General features: G+C 44.5%; 1 long non-coding RNA gene across 1 annotated transcript in view; it reads left to right on the forward strand.

Annotated features, from left to right (window-relative positions):
* The window catches only part of LOC134935731 (uncharacterized), a 57876-nt gene extending 35024 nt beyond the window's left edge, over nt 1-22852 (forward strand). The window contains exon 3 of the long non-coding RNA XR_010180375.1: nt 22763-22852. This is a non-coding gene — a long non-coding RNA (uncharacterized LOC134935731). The remainder of the gene's footprint in view (nt 1-22762) is intronic.
* The last annotated feature ends 4677 nt before the right edge of the window (nt 22853-27529 follow it).

Genomic DNA, 27529 nt, shown 5'->3' on the forward strand with positions numbered 1-27529 from the left:
AAACTACTTGTTCCAGCAAGCCCATGCAGCCATCAGGGTTGCCACCAGAAATTGTGGGGTCTGGGACTGACAAAATAGGCAGGGCCCCCCACCACCACCACCACCCAGACAATGCCCCATAGACACACTCACAGACTACCCCACAGCCCCACACAGGCAATGCCCCATAAACACACACATATACCCTGCACCAGCCCCTCTTAGCTCCAGCCACAACAGCTTACCATTCTGGGTGCTCTATCCCAACAGCATTGAACGGGACCACTGATAGACAACAATGGACGGAGCGACAGAGATGGTGGTGATGGTGTTTTGAATTCAGTCAGCTTGTGGACTGGCAGCCAATCAGGACCTGCCAAGTGGCAGCTCCTGGTTGGCTGCCAGTCTGCAAGCTCCGATTTGATAGTGGCCGGCACTAAATTCAAAATACCAACACCACTGGCTCTGTGTCTCCATCCATAGTACATAGTTGTCTGCTAGTGGTCCCTGTCAATGCTGCTGTCATACAGGTCCCCTCTTGGTACGGGCCTGTGACTGAAGTCCTGTTTATCCTCCCTTGAAGGTGGCCCTGGCAGCCATTATGTCAGCAATACCAGTTCCAGCATACCCAAGTGAATGGCTGTCAGAGCTTGCTGGGACTTGTACCAGTAAACTACAGCAGTTTTGAGGAATCTTTGATCTTCAAACTTTCTTTGTTCTAGGGAATAGGATTACTGGTGGGTGGATGATCAAGCCCCCCCAATTACCACCACCTAAGACCATAAGGAGGGCAGTGCGGCTAGTGACATTGCACATGGTGAAGCAATCTGCATTTGGGGCAGCTCACTCCAGTCAGTTTCTCTGCTGCAGTGCTGGTTGGCATGTCCTTTGGGCATTGCCGTCACGCACCCTGCAAGTTGTACAGCCATTCCGAGCATCCTTAGTGCAGTAGTGCCCCACTGATGGTGGGAACGGGCCATGCTGTCACTCATTTACGGTGCTGCCACCACCAACTGTTGCTAGGAGGCAAGAGCTACCAATAAACAAATTGACTTTTCTTGCTATCACTTATTATCCCATTTCACACTGGAAATAAAGCCACAGTGCTATCTGGATGGGACTGGTTGTCCTTAAGTAGGGGTGGTTGCACAAAAAAACCCGCCAGTCTTCATAGATACTGTAGCAGATCTTTATGCACTTTGGCCCTCATTCCGAGTTGATTGCACAAAACAGCTTTTTGCGATCAACTATTCGCCGCCTATGAGGGAGGGATTTTTTGCATAGCAAGGCTGCGAACGCTTGTGCATCCCTGCTATGCAAAAGGATTTTGTGCAGTTTCTAAGTAGGTCCTGACATACTCACCGGCTGCGATATCTTCAGCATGACTGGTCCCGGAGTTGACGTCAGACACCTGCTCTGCAAACGCCTGGACACGCCTGCGTTGAACTCACCACTCCCAGAAAACAGTGAGTATCTGACCCCAGAACGCCTTCCGCCTGTCAATCTTCTTGCGATCACCGGTGCGATCGCTTTTGTCGCTGTCCCTGTCGTTGACCAGCGATGGCCGTTGCTGGGCAATGATGCGCGTGTGCAATACGGCCGCTGCGAATGCGCAGTTCCGGCCCAATCACAAGGCTGTGAAGAAGTGCAGTGTGCGATCGGGTCAGAATGACCCCCTTTAATCATAATTTGAAGTAGCCGAGTTGCAGTCTTTTGAACTGCACACATGGATGGATTACGTATGGGATCCCGGAGGACATGATTCTGGCAGTCATTAGACAGATGCCAGAATCCTGACAGCTGGAATCCCAGCAGAGAACACAGTGAGTCCCTTTGCGGGCTCACTGCACTCACCATACTGCGCTCGCCACACTGCGCTCACCATGCTGCTTGCCACACTATTTTATTTCCGCTCCAGTGGTGGCGGGGTCCACCACCCTATGGGGAAAACTGGGAGTGTGTCAGGATTCAGTGAGCCGGCACGTCACCCGCTGTCGGGTTTCTGGCATTGGTATCCTGACCGCCAAGAACCCCACAGCCAGGAAACTAAACACATCCCTCATAGAATATACACCCCTAACTACAAAACTTAGCTCATAAATTTATGTTGATATTTTTAGATTATACAATAAGTAGGACACTAAATTGTAGTCTACGCTGGGTGTGGACCTACTGTATAAATAGGTTTATCAGACTATCCATATAATTTAGGGACACCCATGAATTACACAGTTTCCGTGGCTGATTAAATCCAGGTGAAATGGATTTTCCGGGGGCGTGGCCACGGCAGCACAGGAGTAGCTCCCTGGCTGATTTATCCTGCAACACAATCCTGACCCCCTCTGGTGTGCCTGACTAGCCTGCTTCCTCTCCCCACATTGCGGGGCACAGGCAGGCGTCCTTCTCCGCTCTCACCGAGGTCCGTACGGCTGCGGCGGCGCACTTCCGGTTCTGCGGCCTGTGCCTCCTCCGGATCCCCGGCCTCAATTTTGGCGGCTCCCGGCCGCGTTGCGCCCGGAGCTCGAGTGGCGGGACGCTGTCACCGCTGGACGCCGCGGAGCGGTGGGGGTAAGGCCGCTGGCCCTCCTCCTCCTGACAGGCTGCGATTCGGGGCCCTGACTCCCGGAGGGAACGCAGGCACTCCTGGAGAAGGGGTGAGGGCACTGAGACCAGCGGCCATTTTACCAACAGCTGCACAGACGGCCCCACTGCTTTGGACTGTCATCCTAGCCTGGAAGGGATATCTGCATCCAAGGGCTGCCTGGTCTGTTTTTCTGTGTCCGGTGAGTGGATTCTGCCTTCTGGGACCACGCTGCAGGCTGACTTCACCTGCTCTCATTTTACATACTGACTATTACATTGCTCCTGTTCACCTATATTCTGTGACGCTGCCTGTACCCTCCTTTATATTTGCCTTCTACTTTGACGGCCAGCTGCGGCTACATTCCTACATACTGAAAGCTTAAGACTCCACTACTGCTGCCTCCTTTTTACGCTTCTGACCTGTGAATTTGCTGGAGTGACTGTCACTACCTTTTGTCCGTCATGGTTCGGGATGGCCAGCGCGCGGCTGCGGCTAAGTTGGAGAGGTTTTTCAGACAACCTAATCCACCTAACCTTCGGGCCTTGCAGGCCCCTTCTCAGGGGGCCTCTCCGTCTCACTCCTATTCCCCGTCTGCGGCAGCTGCTGACTCCCCTACCACACCCTCAGCTCCAGCCCTTCAACAAGTGCTGGAGGCCATTGCAGGGACAGAACAGTGTCTGTCGGATAAGATGGAGAAAGTACAGTGTGATCTATCCTTGCTTCGCCAGGATGTCCAGCGCATACGAGAGAGAGTGGGTGAGGCGGAAACCTGTGTCTCGAATCTGGAGGATATGTGCGGCCCTATGAAACAATCCGTATCCGCGGTGACCCAGCAAGTTTCTTCCCTTCAATCCAAGCTATTAGACATGGAGGGTCGGCTACGTAGAAATAATGTGCGATTTGTGGGCCTGCCGGAGAGGGAGGAGGGCTCTCAGCCTGAGGACTTCCTTGAATCGTGGCTAAAGGAAATGTACGGCGCTGAATCCTTCACGGCACAGTTTACGGTGGAGCGTGCACACCAGATACCATCCCGTCCTCTACCTCCTGGTGCTCCTCCGCGCACCTTCATTGCCAAATTTCTGCATTATAAAGATTGTGACTCGGTCCTCTGTCTGGGACGCACGAAAGGCCCCCTTGTCAGGAATGGGGTTACTGTGTCAGCTTTCCCTGATTTTGCCGCGGACGTCCAGAAAGACCGAGCCCAGTTTATACCTATTAAGAGGCGCCTCAGGGACCTGAACCTCTCCTACTCTATGCTGTTCCCTTCTCGGCTCCGGGTGGTGGCTGACGGGGAAACCAAGTTCTTTAATTCCCCTAGAGAGGCGGCCCAATGGCTGGACAGATATGCACCAGGTGCTCGCCAGCTGGCCCCGGACTGATGTCCTGCATTGCTTATGGTTCGTTTGGGCTCACCAGAGGTCTCCACCCATTGTCCAGGAAGCCCCCCCTTGGCTTTGGTGGCTCAGGACTTTTTTTTCCCTTGCTCACTTGATTTTGGTTAAGGGTTTTGTTGAGAATTTAGCCCTTGGGAGTTATGATTGGTTGTTTGGGATATAAGTATGCCGAAGTTAGGGGTGGTGTACGGGGAGGGGGGGGGGGATGTCAGCAAACAGTTCATTGCTATTTCTTCTGCATGTTTTTTTCTTTCTATAGTTTGTTATTTTTCTTGTGTTTGAATTTGTTTTTATGTTTATTTTCTTTGATGTGGGAAGTATATTTGATGCTTTGGTTACTGTGGATTGCGTTTCAGGGATTAAGTAAGATTAGCACGGTTCTTGCCTTTACTGACGACTTCCAGGTATATTTGCTGGGATGTTTATTTACTGTGCTACATAGAACCCTACCTGGATTATGGCTAATTTGAAGTTTCTGACATGGAATGTTCGAGGTTTGAATAATAAGATAAAACGTTCCTTAGTCTTGACTACACTTCGGAAATATGGCCCGGATGTTGCATGTCTCTGCGAGACTCACTTGGATGGGAATAGGTTGTTGTCACTTAGAAGACCCTGGGTGGGTTGGGCCTATCATGCTTCTCATTCCTCCTCTTCCAGGGGTGTGTCGGTTCTGATAAGAAAGTCAGTACACTTTGAGTTGGTGTCGGTCAAGACTGACCAGTATGGTCGTTTTGTGTTCCTTGACTGTAAGCTGAGTTCCCAACCCTATTACATTCTGGCGGTTTATGTCTCCCCCCCCTTTTTCGTATGATGTGTTACAACAGGCAGCTTCATTCATAGCCTCCTCTCCATGCACCCCGGTGATCTGCTTGGGTGACTTTAATAACGTTATGAATTTGGCATTAGACAGGTGGCGCTCTCCACAGGCTGCTGGGGTGGGTTCTGGTCCTACTAAATTTGCTGATTTTCTGAATAATTTGCAGTGGGTGGATGTGTGGAGGTTTCGGCACCCTACAACTAGTCAGTTTTCATGCTTCTCCGGCACACATGGCTCATTTTCCAGAATCGACCTGATCCTACTGTCTCCCGTTCTTCTCCCCAGGGAAGTTGATGTCCAGTACGAGGCCCGAGGTATTTCTGACCACTCCCCTATGATGTTGACTCTTGCTATGGTGAGCCAGAGGGGACAATCTTATTAAAAAGTGCACCCTTCTTGGCTGGTACAAATGGGCGACTGCTCTGACCAGGTGACTCAGTGGGAGGGTTATTTTATTGATAATGTAGGGTCGGCCCCGTGAACAGTGGTCTGGGATTCATTTAAGGCTCATAAGATATCCTGCGAGCCCTTGAGAGTGACGCCAGAGATCTGGAGTCCCGCTACCTGGTGGATGGTACCCCTGCACTGAAGGCACGCTGGTTGGCGGCCCAGTCAGCATGGGTGGCTCATTTGTCTGATAAAAACTCGCGCTCGCTTCTATTTCAGGCTACTAACATTTATATGCAGGGTGACAGGCCTGGTAGCCTGCTGGCTCGACTGATACACTGCGACCGCCCTGGCTCTACGATTACCCAGATGTCCGGTAGCGATGGCTCCCTTGTAGACACCACGCCGAACATTGCGCAGTTTTTTCATTCTTACTATGCTGAGGTCTATAGTTCACAGTTAGTATGCTCAGCATCAGACCTCTCCACTTATTTGAGAAATATTCCCTTACCCACACTCTCCTCTGAGGCCTCTGAAGTGTTGGAGGCACCTTTGACACTGGAGGAGGTGACGGCAGCTATTGGTCTGTCTCCCAATGGCAAGGCACCGGGGTGTGACGGCATCCCCTCTGAAGTGTATAAGACCCATATTGATTTTTTTTGGTCCCAGGCTTCACGCCCTGTATTCTGATATATTTGTTAATAATGAACTTCCCCCCTCTATGTCGGAGGCGATTATTATAGTGATCCCGAAGCCCGGAAAGGACCCTAGGTCCCCGGAATCCTATAGACTAGGGGTGGGCAACATGCGGCCCGCGGGCCGGATGCGGCCCGCGGACCGATCCTGCCTGGCCCGCTGTGCCCCACCAGAGTGCAATGACAAGAGGCCCGACAGGCCGCTTGTCATTGCACTGCTCGCAGACGCGGCGCCGCTGAGGAAATCCCGGTCACGTCACATGGTCAGCTGACCGGGATTTCCTCTATCTCATGCGCTGGGCGTCACGGGTTGCGTCACGGGGGGCGGCGCTGGGCGGGCACTGCAGAGCAGAACGAAGCGGCCAGTGGGGAGCACAAGCGGAGGCCAGTGGGGAGAAGAAACGGCGGCCAGCGGGGAGAAGCAGCAGCAGCGCCGATCATCACTGACAGTGGGGATCGTCACTGACAAATAGGTAAACCCCCTGGATAAAGCTAAAGCTGCCCTATAAGTTATGGGGAGGGGAGTTAAAAACGGTTGTATGGGTTTAGGGGAGTGTGGGGGTGGGGAGGGTAAGGACTGCTATATAGGTTTAGGGGAGGGTGGGGAAAGGGGGGTAGGGACTGTCTGCCGTAATGTGTAAAAACGGGGGCGCTGTCTGCCGTAATGTGTAAAAACGGGGGCGCTGTCTGCCGTAATGTGTAAAAACGGGGGCGCTGTCTGCCGTAATGTATAAAAACAGGGGCGCTGTCTGCCGTAATGTGTAAAAATGGGGGCGCTGTCTGCCGTAATGTATAAAAACGGGGTCGCTGTCTGCCGTAATTATAAAAACGGGGGTGCTGTCTGCCGTAATGTGTAAAAACGGGGGCACTGTCTGCCGTAATGTATAAAAACGGGGGCGATGTCTGCCGTAATGTGTAAAAAGGGGATGCTGTCTGCCGTAATGTGTAAAAACGGGGGCGCTTGCTGCCGTAATGTGTAAAAACGGGGGCGCTGTCTGCCGTAATGTGTAAAAACGGGGACGCTGTCTGCCGTAATGTATAAAAGCGGGGGCGCTGTCTGCCATAATGTATAAAAGCGGGGGCGCTGTCTGCCGTAATTATAAAAATGGGGGTGCTGTCTGTCGTAATCTGTAAAAAGGGGACGCTGTCTGTCGTAATGTGTAAAAAGGGGGACACTGTCTGCCATAATGTGTAAAAAGGGCACGCTGTCTGCCGTAATGTGTAAAAAGGGATCTCTTTTTGAGTATTTTGTGTGTGGCCCTCGAATATTCGCTGGAAGTGTTAAGCGGCCCCCCAGCTGAAATAATTGCCCACCCCTGCTATAGACCGATCTCTTTGATTCCCACCGATGCTAAGATCCTGGCAAAAATTTTAGCAGTTCGGCTTAACACTGTAATTACCTCCATTATCCACCCTGACCAGACCGGCTTTATGCCAGGGATGTCCACTTCTATTAACTTGCGTAGATTATATACCATCTTACAAGTCCCACATGATTTTCCCTCCGACTCGGTAGTGGTCTCGCTGGATGCCGCCAAGGCATTTGACAGTATTGAATGGCCTTATTTATGGGAAGTCATGACTTGTATGGGCTCCGGGCCTAATATTATAAAATGGACTAAACTACTCTACCAGCACCCGACTGCCAGGATCTCAGTAAACGGCTATATCTCTCCTTCATTCCGCCTGTCTCGCGGAACCAGACAGGGCTGCCCTCTATCCCCCACTTTGTTTGCCCTGGCCATCGAGCCCTTAGCCTGTCTGATAAGGTCGCACCCGGGTATCGTGGGAATCCATACCGGCCCTCAGGAGGATAAGATTGCTCTTTACGCTGACGACATGCTGTTGTTTTTGCAGGATTACACCAGGTCTATGCCTACTTTGTTGCAATTGATCGAGGAGTTCGGTGCGTATTCAGGCCTTCATATTAACTGGTCTAAATCCTCCATTATGCCTGTGATTGCCCCCCCCCCCCCCCCCCCCCTGCTGTTCCTAAAATCTCCCTGCCACTATGTTGGACGGCGAAATTTATTTAAATATCTCGGGATTCAGGTAACCAACGACCCCTCTGACTTTACACCTCTGAATCTCGATCCGATCATGCAACAGGTTGCTCGTAAATCTAGGACTTGGTGTAAGCTTCCATTGACTGTATCTGGTAGGGTCAGCCTTGTTAAAATGATAATATTACCTAAGATTCTGTATATTATTCTTCAATCCCCTATGTATATTCGGCCATCCTTCTTTAAGAAATTGAATAGGTGTTTTATCTTCTTTAATATGGGCTAACAAACGTCCTAGAATACAGCTGAATACTCTCACCAGATTGCGCTGCGACGGTGGTCCGGCCTTACCAAATTTTCAAATGTATTATTATGCCGCTCAGCTGACTCATATTAGTGCATGGGTGCAGGATACTGGCGTTACTTCTCTACACTGGGTGTTTATTCAATGTTACTTCCCTGACCTATCTCCCCTGCAGGTGTTGTTGAGTGGGAGCATGGCCCAGTTTCTTCCCCCAATTATATTTCACGCCGTGAAGGTTTGGCAGGCCCTAAGGGACCTTTTGAAATTTGACGGATTAGACCCAGACACCCCCCTCTGGTATTCTAAATGGCTCCCTGAACTGCATGCGCTCGAGGGGAGGGAGGTTTGGGCCCCTAAATCAGTGGTTTCCATATCTCACCTCTATACAGATACTACACTTAAATCCTTCCAACAATTAAAGGATGAGTTTGACCTACCTAACTCCTACTTTTTTAGATACCTTCAACTTAGACATGCTCTACAGTCCCAATTCGCTAGTTCTCCCCCTAAGATCCTTCCATTTCCCATTAAGACCTTTGTAAGTATGCTGGGTCGAGCTAAGATGATTTCCCTTGCTTATGGTTATCTTCTCGCTAAACTCCATATAGACCCTTTGACACGTCTCCGTGGCAAATGGGAGGAGGATCTGGGCCCCTTAACTGAAGAGGACTGGACCCTTGCTTTGGAAAACCCGAGCACGGTTACCAAATCCATTAGGTATCAACAAATACAATATTTCCTTTTGCATAGAACGTATATGACCCCGGTTAGACTGGCTAGATTCGGAGGGGGTCGATCGGGTGACTGCCCTAAATGTGGGGTGGCTGTGGGTACTTTTTGGCACCTTATTTGGGTCTGTCCACTGCTGTTTAAGTAATACCCTGTGACAGAAAGAGTACAGAGTATGTTACACCCAAAAAGGCCCTCATTTTTAAGTGAGTCAAATCTGCCAGGAGATACTACCATCCCTTCGCTAGCTACATCCTCTTTGTATATCACTGTGAACACTTTGCCCTGTCACAACCCCGGATTTTCCCATACATATGTGTGCCATTTTCTCCCATTGACACATTGTGGCACTGCAAAAGTACATCAGAGCTCCAATGTTTATAGCCTGTGAAGAATTTTATATCTTTGCTAGTGAAAGCTAGAAAGTTAGTGTTCGTTATTGCTGAATGTGTTTTTCATTACTCTCAGTACCACATTATAGATTCCAATTATCTTATGCTAATATTTGTGGTTCCAATTAACATGTTCATCTGTGATTCACATGATATGCTGCCATTCTTCTGTGATTCAAGACAATTGTCTTTGCATATTGAATGCTCCTTTGTGGTGTGAACTGTTGTCAATTGTCTTCTCTTTGTTTTTCTTTAATGCCCAATTCTACTTTTTGTGATTATTTAAATTTAACACCAACTAACCAACCATCATCATCTTCAATTCAGAGTTCATTCCAGCTCAATAAAAATACATCCTGTTGAATTGCCGAATCACCCTTGTTTCATATAAATTTATCCTACCTCTCTGTATACGGTACTACAGGACAAGGTACGGGGAGAAACATTTCAGGGGGAAGGTCCATCACATAGCAACCCAACACCTGTGATACCTCTTTCAACCACTTAGATATACCCGCCAACCCCGGGGTGTTGCACACAGGTGTGTTCGTTACTCACTGACACATTTTAAAAGTTCCAAATGTGGAACTAATTATTTCCCTTGTGATTCTGTGAGGAGACCTGGAATTCATGCACTGTTTGGGGTCCAGATGACCGAGTGTGAGAACCTATGTTATAGGAATTTTAATAATATTTATGAGAATTTCCCAACATGGTCCTCAAGGCACCCTAAAGATGGATACAAACGATGAGATTATCTGTCCAATCTTTGTGGTTGGAGCGAAAATCTGGTAATGTATGGGAGCAATGACAATTTGCTCCCAAAAGCTGAAAAATGGGGGAAAATGGTTGTATGGATAAATTGATTAACAAATTTGTCTGAAAGTCTATTTTTGTCTGTTTTCCAGTGTTTGGGAGCAAATGGTCAATTGTCATTTTCTCCTATACATTACCTGACTTACGCTCCAACCAGATTGGACAGATAATATTAAATCCCCTACACATGGTACGATGTGTACCGTCATGTGATCGACGATCCGAGGGCTGACATATCAGGCGGTCCCTAGACATAGGGCGATCCAGCACCTGACAACCCACTGTGTTGCCAAAACACACACATACACACATAGCGCTGCATGGAATCATCAGCTGCATCGGTTAATCTTTTGAATATGCAGAAAGGTCAGGCAAAGGGACGGATGACCCCACGGTAGCGCGCAATGAACGATATCATGCATACACATGGAACAGTATAGCTGTTTTATAGTTCCAATGCAACACCATCATCTATATCGTTCCGTGTCTGGGGACCTTTAAAGAGTGTATAAAGATTAAAAATCCAGGTGTTAAAGATAACCAAGCATGGGACCAAGTGACTTCATCAGTACCTCAATTAAATTGATTTAACCATCTGTGCTCATCCATGGATATCCTTAAATTCTGGACCGTTAGGGTACTTTGAGAACTGTGTTTGGGAACCACTGATTTTATATATCTATTTTGAGGATAGCCATGCTTGAGCACAGATGACTTAATCAGTACCTGAGTCAATGCTTGAGTACTGTCAAAGTCAGAAAAATATCACTCTGCACGTTGCCATATATTCACCTCATGCGCGTGCCTGCTGCACATGCACATTCTCTCCCGTGCATGCGGATACTCGCAGCCGCGTGATGGCGCCTCGGCCATACGCTCGAGCACGTGGTATGTGCATTTACGGTAGAGTTTGTGTGCGTCTAGCGAGCGACTCAATCGTTAGATAATAAATCCATATAGCATGTTTTATAGATAATGTTCCCCTTAGTAATAACTGTAAGTTTGTTTAATGTGACTTGTTCACGGACTTAGGAATCCCTCTTTGTATGGTACGAAGGGTCAGACAGGGTTTGAACAGCTGTGTCTGGTACCTAACTGAAGAGTATTTTAATAGCAACAATCCGGTGCTGGTTAGGTAAAGATTAATCACTCCTGCGTATAGTTATGGCCATTAGTAGATTCTGGACATTTCATATATTTGCGATTCATTATCCATGCGGCGGGAATCCGGAGATTCCCACCCACCTGAGCTGTTTGAAATAGTCACAGCCCACCTGTTCAAACTAACCTATGACCTTTTGATATGATGCGAGGAGACATTCCTGTGTCCAATGAACAATGAGATTGTAGGTCCCTTTGTAGTATACTGTACTCAGTGTATATAAGATCAGCCAGCCTGGACAGCTCCCCCACTCTCCACAAACGGTTTTCATATTGACTAACTCGGAGCTGGTACCAGGCTGCGCTGTGATCGTTCCCAGTGTGTGTAAGTAATTCTCTGTGATTATCTCGCTCTTTGTTTGTATTGGCCACATTCTCTCTCTCTCTCTGTTTAGTTTAAGATTGTAACGTTATTATATATATTTCTGTCTAGATATTCTGTTAGAATTATATGTTAGTATGTAGTGTATGACTTGTAACTGTTTTACCCCTTTTTGATATAACTAAAAGCTTGTTAGTAAAGGTGTTGGATCCTTAACACGGTATTGTGTGTTCATTACATTGCAGAGGGTAATAGGAGCGTTTCGATCGCTCAAACAGCTTTAGTGTTAATAAGGTTAAGCAGCGTTATATCGCTACAGTGTCTCAGTACAAGGTTTACAGTATAAAAGTATCCTTTCTGTGTGTTACATTCAAGGTATACTGATTGTCATCTTGTGAGCGTCTGCGCCGCTCGTGATCTCCTCGTGGTCTCGAGCGTCCGCTACGCTGATAGCGTAGCATTACGGTAGTCGCTCGCCTATAGCGTGCTCGACACCACGCATTAAGCTGTGAGCGAGCGTGCCGCATGTGCGTCTCGATCACGGCATAGCGTATGCTACGCTAAATACGTACCCTTACGGTACCCCATACGCCAATTGCGTACTGTGTCTCTTACCCATTATTGTGAAGTTATAAGGTAATCTAAATCAGCATTATCAATTGGCGGCTCGTCCGTCCTCCACATATCCGCACTAGCGAAAACAAACGTTATCTGTCAGCAAGGGCGGGAAGGCAGTATCCCTTCGTATCGGGATACAGGAGTGCTGACTAGATAAGCGTCTGTTTCGCTAGATTGAAGGAGTGCTGGTGGGATCCGGAACCGGAGGTAAGAACAATACGCTATTGTTTTTTTAAAACTGTTTATTTCTGTTTTGCGTACACACGCACGCACACACACAACTGTATCTCTTTTCATTTGTGTATTTTCACATATCACCTTCCTGTTTGCCATTTCACAATTGATAACGTACTGAGAAAGATTTGTTGCTATTGGTAGTTAAAAGTTAATATTAATACGTAAGGAAGTAATTTGTAAAACACGCACATGGCTTGCCTAAAATACAAGGAAATTCTGTGTGGTGTTCAGTAGATGATTACAATTAAAGGACATTTACATTGATAAACGTGTTAGTTGTGTTACTGTGGACATACCTGGCTTGCGTACACGTGTCTCTAACAAGGGGCAGAACGAGTGTACGCGACGCAAGGGTCGACGCACGGAGCGTATATTACGCAACGGAGCGTCTGGGTACGCCCACATAATACAAATCACACAATAGTATTATTTTAAATAGGCGAAAAGGAGGCAACGCGATAATAGCGCAAGTCAATTTCAGTGTCCAAAATTTTAAGCTAATAGATCCTTCTCTAATTTGCAACTCATCTGGACTGAACTGTGTTACTGAATGAAAGGGATTTCTGCGCAGAAACGAAAGTAAAGTGTATATGAGGTGAAAGAGTGTGTATACATATATATAAGTTTCTAATTTTTGGGGTTTGAACCAAAGGAAATCATCGAGTTCTCGTGAAGGTACATACGTGTAAGTGACTGCATGGTGGCTTGGGAGGCATCCCTTGTTAAACATTTAAAAAAGAGCATTAGAGTATAGCAGACCAGGAAGTCTACTGTAGCACAGACCAGGAGGTCCAGACAGACGGACTCGGGAGACTTGTGTACTGGATACGCAGTCGTAGATGACCAAGGTACCATAGAAGCAGAACCGCTAGGCCCACCTCACTCAGCACAAGTTGCTGAACTGGTTGCCCTAACCAGAGCATGTGAATTGGCTAAGGGCAAGTCAGCCAATATCTACACAGATTCTAGGTACGCATTCGGAGTAGTCCATGATTTCGGAGCCTTATGGCGCCTCAGAAATTTCATGACGGCAGCTGGCACACCCGTAGCGCATGCAGCCCACATCAAAAGACTTCTAACAGCGATACAGGAACCCGACAGAGTGGCTGTTATCAAGTGTAAAGCTCACACGTATAGCCAAGACCCGGTATCACTTGGTAACAGCCGAGCAGACGAAGCTGCTAAATCAGCAGCTAGTAACCCCATACAAACAGATAGTACACGACTGATGGTATTTAATACTGTAAACACACAGAAATTGTGTGAAATGCAAAATTTGTGTTCCCCACAGGAAAAGGCAGTTTGGAAGTCAAAAGGATATGACCAGGAGTCCTCAGGATCCTGGACAGATGGACATGGTAAACCAGTGGCACCCAGAGCATACCTTCCAAGTCTACCGGAAGCAGCACATCGGCTGACTCATCTAGGCAAAGAAGGGATGTGCAAGCTAGTAAGAGCTTATTGGTGCGCCCCAGGATTTTCTTCCCACGCGGGTAAAAGAGCAATGACATGTCTCACCTGCTTGAGGAAGAATATCGGAAAGGCAATACCGACAGAGCCATCCCATATCCCTCCGACAGATGGCCCTTTCCAGGTAATACAAATTGATTTTATACAATTGCCACCTTGTAGAAATTTAAAGTATGTTTTGGTCTGTATTGATGTATTCTCAAATTGGGTTGAAGCATTTCCTGCGGCCACAAATACCGCTGTATTTACTGCAAAGAAAATTGTGCAGGAATTTGTGTGTAGATACGGTATCCCTAGAATAATTGAAAGTGATAGGGGTACCCATTTCACAGGTGAAGTCTTTCAAACAATGTGTAAGTTGATGGGAATTAATAGTAAGCTGCATACTCCGTACCGCCCCCAGGCGAGCGCGAAAGTGGAAAGAGTAAACAACACTATTAAAAATAAATTGAGCAAGGTAATGACTGAAACAGGACTGTTATGGCCTGAAGCTTTGCCAATCGTATTATACAGCATCAGAACCACTCCCAGGTCCCCTCTTAATCTGTCTCCTTTTGAAATTCTGTTTGGTCGACAACCCCATGTTATGATTAACCCCCAGGATGATTTGAAATGTAACAATGAAGTAACCGTAAAGTACTTGGTTAAGATGAGTAAGCAATTGAGGAATCAGAATAATAATCTAAAGTTGGTGATTCCTGATTTGCCAGACAGTAATTGTCATGACATTGAACCTGGGGATTGTGTAATGATACGGAATTTTCTACGCTCAGGTTGCCTTATTGACAGATGGGAAGGACCATATCAAGTCTTATTGACCAGCACAACTGCTTTGAAGGTTGCCGAGAGAGAGACTTGGGTCCATTCGTCTCATTGTAAAAAGGTCACTGACCCAGAGAGGTCCCGTGATAAAGAACAGACGGTAGAGGTTGTATCACTAGAGTGTCTGTTCAGGGAGGATTGAGACGACACCTGAGCGCTGAGAATAACAAGACCGGAAGCTTGTCGAGCTAGATTTCTTTTTCCCATTTGTTATTTTCTCCAGTTCCCACCTCCCTCCTATTTTCTTTCCTCCTTCTTATTTTTCCCCTTTTACTCCTCAAAGATGGACTTGCCCCAAGAGACTGTGATCCGGATTTTCCTGTTGACCATGATGTTGACCAGAGCAGTCTGTTTCGGTGAGAGTACCATGGAGGTCGAGAAAGGATCGGGAATGGGTTCTGATGACCAGGATGCAGGCGTAGATTTCCAAGAACAACATAATCTCTGAGTAAAGGCGAGTATCAGAAAACGATCTGGTAGCATTGACAATAGAAGGAATTGTGAAGGATTGTTAGCTGAAGAGAACTGCATCTGTAGGCATTGTGACAATATAGTTGAGGATGGGTGCATAAAGAAATGTCAGTCCAGTTTTAATGTCCACATGGACCGGCATCCATTGAGTAACTATCACTCCTTAGTGGGTAAAGTGTTAAACCAGACAGACTGTTGGGTATGCTCTCAAGTACCTCAAGGCCATAGCAAATCAGGACTAGTACCATTCCCTTTAACGGTAGGAGAGGTACTTGAGCTAAGTGGTGGGAGGCCGGTGGACAAGAGGTTTAATATCTCTAGTCCTCCTAGTTTGAAGCTCCACCAATATCATGTGGATAGGTCCTTAGTGTGCTTTAAGATTTCCAATCCCCGAAAGCCGGGAAATTGTGAAGTGTCATGGAGTAATCAAACCATGACATTCTCACATAGAGCCGACAGATTGCCCATAGACACAGAACTTATACGCCTGATAGCCGACCATAGGAAATTCTTTCGGTATAGGTACACCTTAGGAAGTAGGATCATGCGAGTTGGAGAAGTATCACCAGGATACTGTGCACAGATCGTACAAACTGATACGTGTACTAAACAGATGGAAGAATTAGGGTTAGGAGAGTTCACATGGATAATCTGTAATATGGTTATGTCACACTCCGTCCCATATGTTCTCCCCGATGATGCATACTTCATATGCGGGAGGAAGGCGTATAAGTGGCTTGCCCCAAACTCAGAAGGGTTATGTTATATTGGAAAAGTACTGCCTGAGGTAATGACTGTATCCCACACTAAAATGAAAGATATTGACCGTGGTGCCCAAGCTCCTTATACTCACACTCATTACGAGCACATCGTTAAACGGCACCTGATAGAAAGAACAGAGCATTCAGCCTCTGACCTGATCCATGAATCCACCGGGATTCAATTCCTACTCGCGTTAGATATCACTCGTACCGCTAGAGGAGTGATAAATTATAAATATATATCTGCGGTTGCAAATTTATTAGACAATATCACCGAAATGTATGACGACACCTTCAGGTACACTGGGAAAGAGTTACAAGCCTACAAAACGGAACTGGTTCAGCATAGGATGATTCTCAATTACCTCACAGCTGTGACAGGCGGGTATTGTGTAACCCTGGCAACTCAATATGGAATCAAGTGCTGCACGTACATTACAAACAGCACGGAGGACCCAGCCGAGGTCATAGACCAAAAGATGGATGATATTTTACAATTAAATGGGAGTTCCGAAGGAAACACAATCTCACCCTTGCGGCTGTGGGTAATGAGCTGACCAGTTGGGTGTCATGGTTGAACCCACGAAATTGGTTCTCTGGTTTAGGAGAATGGGCCCAAGGTATTATCATGGATGTAGGGAAATTTCTTTTGTGTATTCTGGGAGTCGCCATATTGGTTGGTCTGATATTTAGATGCGTTCGGGTTTTAACGAAGTGTAAACGTAGTGCCCGAGTGATGAGTTTAAGAAGCAAGGACACTGTATTAACAACGACTAATTTGATGTATGACCCAACGATAGAGACAATGTTGTGATGAAAATGTGATTCCACGGTCCGTTTCTTTCACCCGTTTCTCCTTTGTTTTCCTCCAAGGTACAAAGACATCCGCTTGGAAGAAGAATTTGACAACCTTTTACACAGACCATTGATGGACAATGCCATAGACCCCCATTTTCCCTAGTGACTCTAAAATTTTACGATAGCCCAACACTTCAAAGATTGTAAGTCTATGGACATTGAGAAAGCTTTTTGCTCAAGCAATTATAGCAAAAGCATCGGGAGACTACAGTCAACATGTACATCGAGACAAGACATCAGACAAGACCTCAATCGGCAAATGTACATTAAACTCACATAGTTTATGACTGCATTTACCATAATTGCTTCTTATGTTCATCTCTACAACCTTCAGGTAATGACACACATAGTCGATAGGGAATACAGGCACAGATATCAGCACTCACATATCCCCCCATTCATGTATCATCAACTAAAATGTGCTCCCCCATTTTGTTGCAACCAAAAGCCGAAAAGAGCTCGGTAAAGTTTGACAGCCCATCCACAGACCCGTACTACGGGATAAGAAGGAATTCAAATGTATACTTCGCAATACCTCAAAGCTTGATTTAAAACACGTACGGCACGATGATACATGACCCCTCAAACATGGACTCATACATACATGCTTCTACTATCTCACTAGGTCATACCTTTTTCCCACCTTCTTCTCTTCTCCCTTACCCAATCATAGAAATGTATTTTTACATGACATATATTTTTCTCTTTTTGAACTGTTTTTAGGAAGTGGCAGTTATTGATGACTGCCAAAGGGTGGAAGGTCAAAGTCAGAAAAATATCACTCTGCACGTTGCCATATATTCACCTCATGCGCGTGCCTGCTGCACGTGCACATTCTCTCCCGTGCGTGCGGATACTCGCAGCCGCGTGATGGCGCCTCGGCCATGCGCTCGAGCGCGTGGTATGTGCATTTACGGTAGAGTTTGTGTGCGTCTAGCGAGCGACTCAATCGTTAGATAATAAATCCATATAGCATGTTTTATAGATAATATTCCCCTTAGTAATAACTGTAAGTTTGTTTAATGTGACTTGTTCACAGACTTAGGAATTCCTCTTTGTATGGTACGAAGGGTCAGACAGGGTTTGAACAGCTGTGTCTGGTACCTAACTGAAGAGTATTTTAATAGCAACAATCTGGTGCTGGTTAGGTAAAGATTAATCGCTCCTGCGTATAGTTATGGCCATTAGTAGATTCTGGACATTTCATATATTTGCGATTCATTATCCATGCGGCGGGAATCCGGAGATTCCCACCCACCTGAGCTGTTTGAAATAGTCACAGCCCACCTGTTCAAACTAACCTATGACCTTTTGATATGATGCGAGGAGACATTCCTGTGTCCAATGAACAATACGATTGTAGGTCCCTTTGTAGTATATAGTGATGAGCGTCTGTACTCAGTGTATAAAAGATCAGCCAGCCTGGACAGCTCCCCCACTCTCCACAAACGGTTTTCATATTGACTAACTCGGAGCTGGTACCAGGCTGCGCTGCGATCGTTCCCAGTGTGTGTAAGTAATTCTCTGTGATTATCTCGCTCTTTGTTTGTATTGGCCACATTCTCTCTCTCTCTCTGTTTAGTTTAAGATTGTAACGTTATTATATATATTTCTGTCTAGATATTCTGTTAGAATTATATGTTAGTATGTAGTGTATGACTTGTAACTGTTTTACCCCTTTTTGATATAACTAAAAGCTTGTTAGTAAAGGTGTTGGATCCTTAACACGGTATTGTGTGTTCATTACATTGCAGAGGGTAATAGGAGCGTCTCGATCGCTCAAACAGCTTTAGTGTTAATAAGGTTAAGCAGCGTTATATCGCTACAGTGTCTCAGTACAAGGTTTACAGTATAAGAGTATCCTTTCTGTGTGTTACATTCAAGGTATACTGATTGTCATCTTGTGAGCGTCTGCGCTGCTCGTGATCTCCTCGTGGTCTCGAGCATCCGCTACGCTGATAGCGTAGCATTACGGTAGTCGCTCGCCTATAGCGTGCTCGACACCACGCATTAAGCTGTGAGCGAGCGTGCCGCATGTGCATCTCGATCGCGGCCTAGCGTATGCTACGCTAAATACGTACCGTTACGGTACCCCATACGCCAATTGCGTACTGTGTCTCTTACCCATTATTGTGAAGTTATAAGGTAATCTAAATCAGCATTATCAGTACAGATGATAAATTAAATTGACTCAGGTACCTGTGCTCAAGCATGGGTATCCTTAAAACCTGGACTGTAATGGTCAGAATTTGGGGAATTCTGCTTTAGTTACTCCTGAACTCATTTTACAGTAGATGGTTGAAATTTTGGGCTGGATGTTATTTTCAGACGTGCCGCATTAATTATTTGAAAGCTATTGTTTTTGTGGCAGTTGGTGTTATAATTTTGAAGAGCCTCTTGCTGCTTTATCTTACAGCTTCAGTCTTTGCAGTTAGTTATGATTTTTATGGCCGTTATATTGTTGCTGTAGCGAGATGTGCTTTGTATTCCTGCAGTGCCTGCGCTGTGTTTAATTTCCTACATGTTTGCTTCCAGCTGTCTCTTTGCTGCAAGGAATCCAAGACAGAAAGTACTGGGGGCTTATCCTATACACTAAGGGCCTAATTCAGCATGGATCATATATGTTTCGAAAAAGCTACGAACCATTTCACTGACATGAGGGGGGACGCCCAGCATGCCGGATCCAGAACACACCCCCGCGCACGCACACATGCGAAAGCGTCGCCCGGCGGTAATGCTTTCGTATGTTTTGGGTATCTCTCTCCTACACAGCCTAGCTGCTAAGGCAGACAGCCACCCACCATGTTTCGGATTGCAGCGGTTGCATGTGACGTCACACAGCCACCACAGCCAGCCCCGCAAATGGTTCAGACATGCTTGCGTTGTCCGAACCAAGCCTCCCCAACATTGCTGCGATGCCCCTTAAATGCTATTGTGATGCACTGCAATGCCCCCTCCCGCCCCCGTGAATGTATCTGCCTGTCAATCAGGCAGAGGCGCTCACAGATGTGAGATGCCGCAGCATCTAACAGTGTGCGCATGTGCAGTGCGGCTTCAGCAGTGCGGGTTATGGAAGTAACTGGGCAGTTGTAAATATGAGCTTAGAAACATAGAAACATAGAATTTGATGGCAATTAAGAAACACTTGGCCCACCTAGCCTGCGCTAAACATATGTACATACACACACTGGGGATCATTTTTTGTCGGGAGCCAATTAACCTACAGTAGCAGTTAATTTTTGGATTGTGGAAGGAAACTGGAGTACCTGGAGGAAACCCAAGCACAGGGAGAATATACAAACTCCACACAGTTAGAGCCATGGTGGGAATTGAACCCATGACCTCAGCACTGCGAGGCAGCAATGTTAACCCTACACCATCCGTACTGCCCTTACGCCATCCGTTATGCCCAGGCTTGGTGCTTTCATTTTATGCCTTCATTCAATAGTGAAATTTATTTTGGACAATAAATGTAAATTCAATTCTGGGTATGTATATTGTGCCCTAACTGGGATGTTACATGTTTGCAGCCAGGAAGGAAGGAGGGCGGGACGCAGGTACTATTATCTGGGTCACAGCTTTCTTGAGGGTCCCAAAGGGGGCCCTGAGATGCTGTTGAGAAGGACTAAAAAGGGGGGCCTGCTGTTGAGTGCCCCCCATTGAATCACACATAGCCACTCAAAGTACGTAGTATTTTTTATTTCTCTGGAGGGGACGTGGTCACATCTGAATTTGGTCGCACACCTTTAGCACCACCTGGGTCCTATTTGCAGCAGCTAGTCACCATTTTCCCGCCTGAAAAAGTCAAAAAGGTGGTGCTAAAAGTCACAGGTGGATCAACCAACCTTCAGCCTACATTCATTGGGGGGTATGTACTGAGCCTTGGAGAGAGATGAAGTGGAGAGAGATAAACAACCAACTAATCTGCTCCTAACTGCCATGATACAGGCTGTGTGAAAAATCAGGTGTTCATTGACAGGGATGCAGTTAATAAACCGGCTGTTGGAATCCCGGCGTTCAGGATCCTGACACCGGAATCCCAACAGCCATGGAAATACCGGTGGTCAGAATCCTGACCAAAGCCCCGTATTCCCACTTGGGAGATGGTCCATGCCAACACCCGAGGTGGAATATAATTGTGTGGCGAGCAAAGCTTGCAACTGGGCCCGAAGCATGGCTAGCGCAGCGAGCCTGCCAGGGAATTTGCTGCACTCTCCATTGGGATTCTGAATGTCAGGATTCCGGCGTCGGGATCCTGACCGCCGATATTTCATACCTGATCCCATTGACACACTCACTATGATAATTAATTTAAGACAGAAATAAAATCTAACTCAAATGTTGGAATTATTGGTACTTTGGGAAGGGACCACAGGGTTGCAGTAGTAGACATTCATTTTTATGTAAAACCCTTGCAGCTATGCAGCATTTTATGCAATTTTATTGGAACCTGGGGACATTAAATTAATGTACAGTATTAGATATGTTTACTTTAGATTCAAGATACTGTAAGGCAGTAATTAAAATGTCATTTAATGTATATAATGTTGCAAATATGTCTCTTTACCATGAGCATGGAATAGTTTCTAATTTTGGCCTTTTTTTTTTTCATTTTAGAAGTTAATATAAAAAAATAAAATGCTACGTATCTCTACCATCATAGACTAGTGTCAAGGGCGTAGCTTAGGTGCAGGCAGTGCAGTGCTATGGGGCCCAGATAGCTTAGGTGGCTTTACTATTTAGCTTAGGTGCAGGCAGTGCAGTGCTATGGGGCCCAGAGCTGAGAGGGGCCCACCTTCCCTGTCAAAGTTACATGTGTTATATACATTTTTTGCCATTGGGTAGTACGTAGGGGTCCTTTCAAACTTTTTACTTGGGGCCTGCAATATATCTAGGTATGCCCCTGGACCTGCTCATTGTAGCGTGGTATAAAATGAACTGGAGGGCATTTTAATGTTATATAATATGAACTGGGGCACTGTAATGAGGCACAATATGAACGGGGAGCACTTTATATCATAATCTGAATTGGGGGTACTGTGTGGCATAATGTGTACTGGCAGCTCTGAAATGTGACATAGGGGGAACTTAAGAACTACTGCGATTCAAAAGAAACTAGGGCACTACTATGGGGCATAACATTAAATAAGGCTCTACTATGGTTCAGACAATGAACTAGGGCACTATTATAGGGCATAAAATTAACAGAGAAGTGATTTTTTTTCTAGAAGCATTGGGATGGGGGCCCCTTCAAAATGTTGTTATGGGACCCACAAATTTCTGGCTACGCCCCTGACTAGTGTATTTCTGTATTCATAGTAAATGTTTGGATTCAAGGGGCAGGATGTAATGAAGTCTGAGTTCGACAGCTGTGTGGGATGCCGGATGAACTCGGATGTGTTTTAAAGAGGCAGTAATGTAAAAGGCATGGTTTAGCCTTGTACATGATTGCCCCTTTAAAAACAGCATGGCCGCCAAACTCGGATTTCATTATATCCCAGCCAATCTGTTGTTTTATCAGGGACCAGAGAATGTGATTGCAGACACCAATGACATGGAGCCTTTTGAAAATCTCTTTTCATATTGGTTGAACATTTTTTTGGTTGTTATATTTTTCAGCCAAATACAATATATCTATCTATCTATCTATCTATCTATCTATCTATCTATCTATCTATCTATCTATCTACAGTATACATTTAAAATAAAAAAAAATCTCAATATAAAACATACAGTAATGTAATAATCCAATATTGGTAATACTTTAGAAATTAGCACAGAATTGATATGCAGGTTTCAGGATCCCAGGAATTCAGGAACTGACTGTATATTCTATCACACAATGATTTGATACCCAGTCACCTATCTTCGCACCAATCAGTGCTTTTAATGTCAGAATACTTGTGGAAATTCTAAATTATTATTATTATTTTTTACAGCAAGAAAATTCATCATTACAGAGGCGCTGTGGATATTCCATATAACGTATGTCCTAAATGGACATTTTTGGAAGGTTTAGACAAATACAATACAGTACCATAAAAATACAAATTATTTAAAACCTATAATAATAAAATGGAATACAAAAACATGAATTTGAATAGTATTTTAACTACTTTCTTAAATTTACTGTTATTCCTGAATAACACACCTAAAAATCACCACTGTAACATGGTGCAAGTGTATAAAGCGGTAATAAATAATTTTTTTACTGGTGAGTTAGCGTAAAACCTCTCCAGCGATGAGGCGGGCGACCAAACTAATTAAGGGCATGGAGATGCTGGAATACGAGGAAAGGCTTGCAAGGCTAGGCATGTTTACATTGGAAAAGAGGAGACTAAGAGGGGACATGATCCACTTCTTTAAATATATAAGGGGACAATACACAGATCTTGCGCAGGACCTGTTTTTGGTTAGATCAACACAGAGAACTCGTGGACACTCGCTCAGGTTAGAGGAGAGGAGATTCCGCACAATATGGCGTAAAGGCTTTTTCACGGTAAGGATGATACGTGTTTGGTATTCCCTGCCTGAGGGAGTTGTAATGGCCGACTCAGTCAACACCTTTAAGAATGGATTAGATAAATTCCTAATGTATAAGGATATCCAGGGTTATGGTGCATAGTCACGCACTATAGTTATTATAAAAAAGAGGGATAAAACGTAACGGCAGACATCAGCATCAGTCAAAATTTTATACCAAATAATCCTGCATAGGAGACCACAAATAGGTTGAACTCGATGGACCAATTGTCTTTTTTCAACCTTAGATACTATGTTACTCTGTTACTATGTTACTATGATATCCCATATCACTGAAATAAGGGACAGTCACTCCATGGTGTATTATGCATAATAGTTTATTTTACCTTAGGATAATTTAAATTTCAGATTAACAAGTCTCCTCCAAGATACACATTTTCATCAATGCATTGTAATAAAGCTTCTAGTAGTAGTGTAATTATTTCATATCTCTTGCCAGATCATGTTTGTCAATTGTACACTGATCATTATACAGTATCACTACGATAATGTATTGATGCTAAAGTAGTTTATTTTTGGAATTTGTAAAACAAGGGATCACTCATTGTATCATCCTTTTCCCGTCATGCGATATTATCTTTAAGTCATGTATCATTTGATACAGAATTCACCCTTAAGATCATGGAAGAGCCCGGAACATTTCCGCTCTTTCATTCACATTTTTTTTTCCAACTTTTAATTCATATTCCTCTATAGCAGTGGTTCTCAAACTCAGTCCTCAGGACCCCATACGGTTCACGTTTTCCATGTCACCCAGCAGGTGCACTGTGTATCACTAACTGTCACATTTTAAAAATCTACAGGTAACCTGCAAAATATGAGCTGTGTGGGGTCCTGAGGACAGAGTTTGAGAACCTGTGTTCTATAGAGTAGAGAAAAGTCTATGTATTTTCATTGTTAGAGATACTGCATATACCAGTGCTGTCTACAGTCTGTGCCCATGCTTCATGTGAGATGTATATCCTGAGCTTCCCAGGAGTGACTTCTTACTGTACAATTCCATCAATTTATTTTCCATTTTCATAACTGCTGAACTATACAGAGGATACTGTGTACATTTGTTCACAACATTTTTACACATAAAAAATGAATATTTACTTGAAAACATAAGTAAGAGCAATATTCATAATGACATCACAATGTCGACAGCAGTGGTGTTTTAAGAGAGGAGGGGGCCCGTGTGCATACTCCATCTAGGCCCCTACATCTCTCTCTCTTTTGCCGGCAGTGTAGTCTCTGTCACGGCACCGCTAATAGACAGAAGCACTGTGCTAAAGTCTACTGTCAAGCTCAGGGTTCTGGGAAAAAGGCGTAGAATTGAATTTCTCAGCTATTCCTTTTTTACTGCGCATGTGCAAAACTCCAGTAAAATGCCTATGTCGCCATTTTCCTGGTGCTTTTACAGGCTGCCGCAGTGGATGCTGGGCTCCAGAGAGGTGAGTACTGAAAAAATGGGTGCAGCATGTGTGGTGTGGGCCCCCTTGAATCCATGAGGCTCGTGAGCTCCACACACACTGCACCCATAAAAGATACAGAGTAGGGATTAGGGTTAAGAATAGTGGAGAAAGACATACTGGAATGCAGGAGAATTGGAGGTCTGATATGTCACAGTCACATGACGCCCAGGACCCATAAGATTCTGAAGGAGCCACTGCAGCCATCAGGAGAAGGTAAACCCCACTGGGCCACCAGGACAGAATGGCAACATTTCATGACTGTCTACTGTACAAGATAAATGTCGACAAGCTCATGTCAACATGATGAATGTGTATATCATGACTGTTGACATATCATACCCACCCCACTGTATGCCATTTGGTAGTAGTTGTACATTAGTAAACCAAAGGATGTATTTGTTTGGTTAGGTGTTGGTGTAAAGATTTGAAATACAAGTGAACATGATCCCTCAAAGATTTGCACAAATATAATTGTGAACCTATATTATGAAGTAGTCACGCGTTAATTGTTTATCCAGATGGTAGAAAGTTCATAAAATATGTGTATGGATGACTGCAAGCATTCAGTCTGCAATTAAACTATTCTATTAGTTATTACAAGTATATGATTATATTGTTCACAAACAAGTGGCAAAGGGAGATTAAGATTATCTTCGACTATGGCCATTGAAAAAAATCATCGATTAACCCTTCAACTCCTCTACAAAAATGTTGACATGCTGTGTGCTTGATTACTCAGTTCTCAACATCCCATGTAACTCCTCCGTAGAATTGTTACCATGCTGTATATCTGATCATGCAATAAATTGCCTATTATTGAATACCTGTACAGAAAGGTTAGCAGACTGTATGCTAGCTCACCCTGTTATTGACCAATATCCTACTACTCTACAAAAATCTTATCCTTCTTTATATCTGATAACCCTTGGCATTTGCTTCCTGGCCAACTTCTATATAGAAATATCACCATGCTCCATGAATGTTTACTCAGTTATTGGCCTGCCATCCAACTCCACTTCCATATCTCTTTAATCAGTACTCATGCAGAACCAAATTTTAGAGCAGTCCACAAGCGCTGCTAGAAAATACACCTCACAAAATCTCACCATGAGAGTGGTACCCCAGGCTGTAAGTTTGTTCTTAAACCTTTTTTTCACCTTAAAAACTGAGGGCCATAGTTTGACATTGGTTAGACTCTTTCTCAAAATTATAAAGAGGAGAATATACAATTGGCTTCCTGAGGGTGTAAGGTGGAACAAATCTACAACTAATTGGGGGTATTGTATTTTTATCTTTTTTTTTTTTGTTTTTATCCATTTTTTTGGTGGACTTTTTAATCTTTTATGGATATATACGCTGTATGCTTCTGATATGGAATACACTTTTTTGCTTTGGATACAACACTTGGATCTTATTGGCTACGTCAACATCTGCTGTGGTAGATGGTTTCCCGAACAAACATTGGTGTGACGACTCCGAAAATAAACTTTTCAAGTAATATAGGGAATAATATTGGGGTGAGTGCCCCTCATAAGGAACAAGATGTTCTTTAGCTGACTGGGTGTGGTGATACACGTGAGGACTCAAAGAAACCTTTTGATATACATCTCTCGCTAAGAGGAGGTTAGTCCAGAGGTGCGAGTCCAATACATAAAAAAGGAATTTTTGAACACTAATTAAATATTCCACCCTTTTCAACTATATAGGACATCTTGTAAAGAATCGTGAGGATTGAGATGTGTATTTTCTAGCAGAGCTTGTGGACTACTCTACTATTTGGTTTTGTACGTTGTTCAAGGAGTGGTGCTCTTGAGAGCTACGGACTGAGCTGTAGCTAGGGCGCAAGTTACCCTTTTCTTCTGTTATAGTACACATGCAGTGTTTATCCCTTATAAACTGCAAGACCATAAGGTGGTAAAGAAAGAAAATACAAGAGCTCAAACTCACTGAGAGCCGTTTATGAGCCACATAAGTGTAAAAGTACATAAAACTTCTGAGAAGTGTTAGAGTTTGCACCGATTGATGGGAGAAGCTGGGTGGATTAAGGGTATTTAATAAAAAGAGTAGAATAGATGCACCAAGGCGCCTTCTTTGACAGATAATTGCAAGAACTAAATTTCATTTCTGGTAAATGGGATAATTTAAATATGGTAACTTGGTAGGGAGGGAAAATTTACAGAGCACATAAAGAAGCTTCATGGGTTTGTAGAATTTTCAATCCATATAAGTTTTTAATTAATACTGTTCCAATAATTTTATTTCCAAAAAAGAACAAGAAAAATGTAGATACGCTGTTTAAAGTATATAAACGGATTTGTTATTTGAAATGAGTCATTTGATCGCTATGAATAATTGAAAAGCATATTACTATGCAGCCTAAATCTGTTATCTCTCTGCAATCTTTTTTTCTTATGCAGTGAAAATAAAGAATCTGTCATGTCCAGGTAAATGGATCATTTTGTTTACACTTACCAAAAATACATTTCATTAAACTCTGTAAATCTTTGACAGATATTGGGTATCATATAATATGTACCCTGCTGCCTAGTAATGCAATGCTATTTTTCACTCATAGGCATTTTGGTTAAATAATAAAACAGTAGAAATTTAAAAAAGATGGATGTGCAACAATACATAAATATATATTATTTTCATGAACAAAGATTGTTTGAACACATGAATGAAAGAGGGTAGCTAAGCACATAT

This window comes from Pseudophryne corroboree, chromosome 6 (genome assembly GCF_028390025.1).
Source record: "Pseudophryne corroboree isolate aPseCor3 chromosome 6, aPseCor3.hap2, whole genome shotgun sequence".
Lineage (NCBI taxonomy): Eukaryota > Metazoa > Chordata > Amphibia > Anura > Myobatrachidae > Pseudophryne > Pseudophryne corroboree.